The 6,834-nt window shown below is 35.3% G+C and overlaps 1 pseudogene; it reads left to right on the top strand.

Moving 5' to 3' along the window:
- The first annotated feature begins 6,305 nt into the window (after positions 1 to 6,305).
- On the top strand, positions 6,306 to 6,834 carry LOC124986366 (protein FAM104A-like; annotated as a pseudogene).

Below are 6,834 nucleotides of genomic sequence, written 5' to 3'. Positions count from 1 at the left end.
GCAATCCTCCTGCCTCAGCCTCCTGAGTTGCTGGGATTATGGGCATGTATTACCTTGCTTGGTTAATGCACGTGTATTTTTATTTATTTTATTTTTAAAAATTACTACAGTCATTTTATTTTGTTTTTAATTGGTTCTTTTTAGTTATACATGACAATAGAATTCATTTTGATATAACTGTACAATGATGGCATATATCTTTTTCTAATTAGGACCCCATTCTTTAAATTTCACTTGAGACATCATCTGCAATTCTTATCCTCAAGTATCTTGTTAAGTTTCCAAGTGTTTGAAGATTTTCCTTTTATTTGATTTTTAATTGGATTCCATTATGGTTGGAGAACCCACTCTGTCTAATTTAAATTGGTTGAGGTTGTTTTATGGCCCAGGATGTGGTCTATATTTTATATGTTCTGTGTTTGAAAACAACGTGTATTTTGTTTTTAGGTGGGTTGTTCTGTGAATAGAGTTGAGATGCCATTAGTTTATGGCATTGTTGAATTCTTCTCTAGCTCTGCTGATTTTCTCTTCAGTCTATCTATCAGTTGTTGAGAGAAGCTTTGAAGCCTCCAACTTGAACTGAAGATTCACCTCTTTCTCTTTCAGTTCTATCAGTCTTTTCGCACTTTTTGCATGTTTTGCAGGTCTGTTGCTTGGTATGTACACATTTAGGATTGCCGTGTTTCTTCCTTTCACATATAATATTCCACTCCATCTCTGATGTTACTTTATTTGACATTAATATAGCCACTCTTGATTTACTTTTATTAATGTTGGGAAAAATTTTTTTTCCATTTTTAACTTTCAATCTGCATGGGAGTTTTTTTTTTTTGTAGACAATATGTAATCGAGTTGCAATTTCTTAAACCCACTCTCCCAATGTCTTTGTTATAATTGGTGTGTTTAAACCATTTACATTTAATGTACTTGTTGATAAGTTGGAGCTTAAATGTGGTTTTTTTTGTTTTGTTTGTTCTTTCTCTTTTTCCTTTTGTTTCTTGGTGTTTTTTGTGGTGTTGGAGACTGAACCCAGGAACTTACACATGATAAGTGAAAGCTCTGCCACTGAACTACTGTTCTTTTCCCTAGCTTTCTGTGAATTATTAGAACATTTCTTCACAATTCCATCTTGACATATCTACTTTGTTTTTCAGTGTATCCCTTTCTATAGATTTTTTGGTGGTTGCTCAAGATATTATTTGTAAATAACTTGTAATATGCTAGTGTCTTCATTTTACCAGTTCAGGTAGTGTAAAGAACTTACCTCCCTTAATCTTCTTCCATTGATAACATAATTGTCTTAGGTATTTCCTCTACATACATTTAGAAACACACCAGAGTGTTATGATTTTGGTCTTGACCATCAAAGATAATTTAGAAAACTCAAGAGTTGAAGGAAAACCTCTATTATTAACACATATATATTGGTTTCCTCTGTTCTTACTTCTTTCCCAATGTTCTTAAGGTTCCTTTAAAAATACTGTTGCCTTTGTGTTTAAAGAATTCCTTTAGCCACTCTTTTTGGCAACAGATTCTTTCATGGAGGTCATTGTTATTGAATATAGAATTCTGCCTTGACAGTTCCTTTCTTTTAGCACTTGAGAAACATTATGCTGCTTCCTGTGCTTCATGGTTTCCAATGAGAAATATGTCATTCATCCAAATCATTACTGTTGCTATTAGTAAGGTGTCATTTCTCTTTTTAAACAATTTCCCAGCATTTACTTGACTATAAAATGTTTGGTATCATTTCTCTAGGTTTATTCTCTTTGGAATTTGTTTGTAATTTGTTTTTACATTATCTGAGTTTATGTAATTTTTCCAAATATGGGATGTTTTCAGCCATTATGTCTTTACATTTCTTGTCTTATCTTCCTTTTTGTGGTACTGGTTTCAAACTTGGGGTCTTCCATATACTAGGTAACTGCTCTAATACTGCACTTCAACCCCAGCCCCTGTTATTTCTTTTTAGCTTCATGCTCTTACTCATTTCTTCTTGAGAATCCAGTGACAAAAATGGTAGATCTTATGTTACTGTTCCACAAGCTCCTGAGGCTCTGCTCATTTTTATGCAGTCCATTTTCTCTCTGTTGTTCAAGTTAGATCTTTTCTTTTGTCCCATCTTCTAGTTAACTGATTCATTCTTTGTCTCCTCCATTCTGCTCTTGAGCCTATTCATTGATTTTTTGTATCAATTATTGCTGAAATTTTCATTGGCATTTATGTGTATTTTCTATTTCTTTACACATACTTTATATCTCTTTACTGAAACTCTATTTTTCATTTTTCATAATTGCTTGCTGAATTATGTTCATAATTGCTTGTCAAAGTACTTTGCAAAGTCTATTTTAAAATCTTCTCCAGGTAATTCTAACATCTCTGTCATCCTGGTGTTGGGGATCTATTAATTGACTATTACATTCACTTTGTTATCTTCCTGGTTCTTGGCATGACCTAGATAGTCCCTTCTTTAATGTGGATATGCCCAAAAGGAACTGTTGTTCAAGTGCATAAGGAATATGTTCAATAACGCTTATATCACAATTGTTCATGGAAACAAATTTCAGAGCACCAGAAAGTCAATCGACAGATAAATGAACTTAAAGGTAAACATGTATTTATATAATGGGATACTACAGAGCAGTATAACAGAATAAACAGCATGATCATGGATGAATTCAATACCACAATTACTGAAGAAAAGCAAACCCACAGATGATCCATACCAAATGAATCCATTCATATAAATTGCAAGCACAGATAACTGAACAGTCTGTTATTTAAGAACTTATGGATATGTTATAATTATGTAGAATAAATAATTGAAAACTTCAGCATATGAGATGTTTTTCAAAGGAATGAAAGATGCTATGATGGAGGCAAACAGGGACTTTTAGGGTCTTGATCAGAATCTGATCACCAGATACATGGGTCATCATTTTTCTATATTTATTTTAAATTGTATATATAAATCTTATAGACTTAAAAAATTTAAATATATTTCAATGTAGAACAAAAGGCAAAAAACAAGAAAGCAATTTTTCTGGAGTCTATCTGCCTAGACTTGAATTCTCATTGTACTAACAGGTTAGGTGACTGTTGAAATCCTAACTCTATATGTGATAGTATTGGGAAGGAGGGTACCTTTGACAGATAATAAGGTCATGAGTATAGAGCACATAGGAATGGAATTAGTACTCTTATAAAAGAGGCCCTAAAGAGTGCTTTCACACCTGTTTTGGCATGCAAGGATACAATATGAAGTAACCTATTAAAGAGGGGCCTCACCAGAATATGACCATGCTGGCATCCTGAGCTCAGACTTCCAGATTCCAGAACTGTGAGGAATAATTTGTGCTTATTTATAAGCCACTCTGCCTATTGTACTTTATTATAGCAACCCAAATTGATGAAGACAGTGGCCTTGGCCAAACTGTTTTACCTCTGTATGTCCTAGTTTGTTCATTTTAAAATGGGATAGCAATTGTACCATTATTTTAAGGATTAAATGGTAAATGTTTGAATAATTAATAAATAGCCAAATACATAGTAAGTATGTAATGATTCATTGTATATAATACATAATAATGCTTAATAATTATCATATCATCAAGACCTTCCCTCAAAAATCTTAAGGCTCATTTATTTCTGAAGGAATCATCTGGAGAACATTAAACAGTTAGTGGAGATTTTGGAATCCCAGATTAGAACCTTTTGCATTTGGGCATTTCAAAGGTCACTTCCTGAAAATAGCTCCCTGCCCATTCATGACAGCTCACCATAAAGTCACATCTGACATTATAAACATGACCCTGTACTGCCTCTCATAGAGCACCCTGTCAGAATTTCTACTCAGAACAGAGGCCTGGGTGAGACCACCCTGTAATAGAAAGGCAGAGAATGTATAAAAAACAGCGACTGCTCAAATAATCCCTCTTACCTGTTTATATGTAAAAAATAACTGGAGAGATTATTTGAGCAGCTGCTGTCCTTTATACAGATGGTCAGGGCTCACCAGACATATGGAAATCAGAAACATTTAATGGGAGAGAAAGGAAGAAGAGATAAAAGAAAAATGGACACTGTAGGAAACATAATTCCAGAAACAAAATGAATCTTGAAAATTCTCAAGTCATTCTCTGGAAAAGGCACTATCAAATAACAAAGAAGTTCTTATGAATTTAAATAATCCACTAAAATTAATAATTCATTGAAAATAATCCAAAATAGAGAGATGTTAGAATGCAGAGTAAAAGACAATGATTTAAATGAAACAAATATAAGACACATAAAGAATATTCAATATCTGACAAGCTCAATTCTCAGAAAGTAACAACAGGATAAAGTTAGGGATAAAATTGGTAAGGGAATAATGGTAGAGGTGAAATAATCCCAGAGATGAAAATATGTGAATTGTTAGAATATGTAAGTACATCAAGCGTCCAGAAAAATGAATGTAAAATATCATGACATTGTGATATTTAAGTCTTGTAAGAGAAAAATTCTAAAATCTGAGAGGGAAGGGGAAGACACATATGGATACATAAATAGGTGGTATACATATACATATATGTAATTATATATTTTAAATTTTATGTGAGAGGAGAGGGTAAAAAGTATTAAGAATAAGACTGGATAACATTTTAAAATGTGGATTAATAATACGCATAAGAGTATACCTTTTCTCCACATCCTTGACAACATTTATTGTTGCTTGTATTCTTGATAATTGCCATTTTGACTGGAGTGAGATGAAATCCTACAGTAGTTTTGATTGCATTTCTCTAATTGCTAAAGATATTGAAAATTTTTTTCATATGCTTGTTGATCAATTGAATATCTTCTTCTGTGAAGTGTCTATTTAGTTCCTTAGCCCATTTATCAGTTGGGTTATTTGTTTTTTGGTGTTAAGTTTTTTGAATTCTTTGTATATCCTAGAGATTAATGCTTTATCTGAGACACATGTGGTAAAGATTTTCTCCCAATATGTAGGCTCTCTCTCCACATTTTTTTCTGAAGGAAACTTTTTATCTTGAATCCATTCCATTTATTGATTCTTGATATTACTTCTTGCACTTTAGGGGTCTTGTTAAGGAAGTCAGATCCTAGGCTGATATGGTGAAGATTTGGGTCCCTTTTTTCTTCTATTAGGTGCAGGGTCTCTGTTCTAGTGCCTTGCTGGTGGGAATGAAAATTGGTGCAACCATTATGGAAAGCATTATGGAGTTTCCTCAGAAAACTTGGAATGGAACCACCATTTGACCCAGCTATCCCACTCCTCAGTTTATACCCAAAGGACTTAAAATCAGCATATTACAGTGATTTAGCCACTTAATCAATGTTTACAGCAGCTCAATTCACAATAGCTAAACTATGTAGCCAATCTAGGTGCCCTTCAAGAGATGAATGGATAAAGAAAATGGAATTTTTTATTTTTTAGTTGATGGACCTTTATTTTATTCATTTATTTGTATGTGGGGCTGAGAATTGAACCCAGTGCCTCACACATGCTAGGTAAGTGCTATACCGCTGAGCCACAACCTCAGTCCTATACAATGGAATATTACTCAGCTTTAATGAAGAATGAAATTTTGGCATTTGCTGGTAAATGGATGGAGATTATCACGCTAAGTGAAATAAGCCAATCCCAAAAAACCAAAGGCCAAATGTTTTCTCTGATATGCAGATGCTAATTCATAATAAGAGTGGGGGTTCTAAGGAAGAATAGAGTTGCTTAGGTAGAGGAGAGTAAAGGGAAGGGAGGGGAAATAAAGGTAAGAAGGATGTTAGAATGAAATAGACATTGTTACATTATTGTATATGTATGACTGCATGACTAATATGATTCTACATGTACAATCAGAAAAATGAGAAATTTACTCCATTTATGTATACTATATCAAAGTGCATAAATGCATTCTACAGTCATGTATAGCTAATTAGGACAAATTTTTAAAATTAGTAAAAAAAGATCAGAAAACCCAAAAGAAAAATAATCAATAGATAAATGATTTTAAATTTCAGAGCAAGAATTTTTATCTTGCTTAATCATCAATCAAGTATGAAGGAAAACCAAATACATTTTCAGGCATGTAAAGACACAGTAAATTTTTTTTTCCTGTAATACTCTTTTAGGATGCCATTTGAGGATGGACAATACCAAAGGGAGGGAATGAAAAAGGAAAGAAGGGAATGAGGGTTCCATCACACAATGAAACCAACTAGGAGAGAATGAAGGCTAGATGGCAGTTCTGTAGACTCAGAGACCTTTTAATTCTAATGGAATCAAAAAGATACAGGTCTCCATGGGGATGGGGATCAGAGAAGACGCCAGAGGTAGGAGTGGTATCAGTCCAACCGAGGGGTACCCACTCACCACCCGCAGCCCTATCAGCGCGGGGGCTGGGGCCAAAGCCCAAGGGGGCGGGCTTGGCGGCCGCTGGAGCACTAATCACTCTGTTCATCTTTCCGCTGGTGGGTGCCGCGTCGCTCCTCTCCACCAGCTGCCATGAGGGAGCGCCTCCGCCCCAGGAAAAGGAGAAGGAATGGCAGTGAAGAAGACAACCATCTTCCCTTGCCCCCCAGGACCAAAAGGAGTAGAGGGAACCTTGTCTTTCAGGATTCCTGGGACACAGTCTTGGAGCAGTGACAGTAGTGGAAGCAGCAGCAGCAGTAGCAGCATCAACGGCCACCAATAAGGACCAGCAGGCAGAGAGCAGCTTAAGCCAGGTCATCTCTGGATATAGCCCCAACACCCCTCAGCCCATCTGCACTGTGCCAAGGCCCTTCCACATCAGTCAGACCCTGAAGGAGTTCCACTTTCACAGCCTCTGA

The sequence above is a fragment of the Sciurus carolinensis genome, chromosome 6, assembly GCF_902686445.1.
Source record: "Sciurus carolinensis chromosome 6, mSciCar1.2, whole genome shotgun sequence".
Taxonomy (NCBI): domain Eukaryota; kingdom Metazoa; phylum Chordata; class Mammalia; order Rodentia; family Sciuridae; genus Sciurus; species Sciurus carolinensis.
Note: the sequence above shows the minus strand (reverse complement) of the source record. Positions and strands in the feature narration are given on the sequence as shown.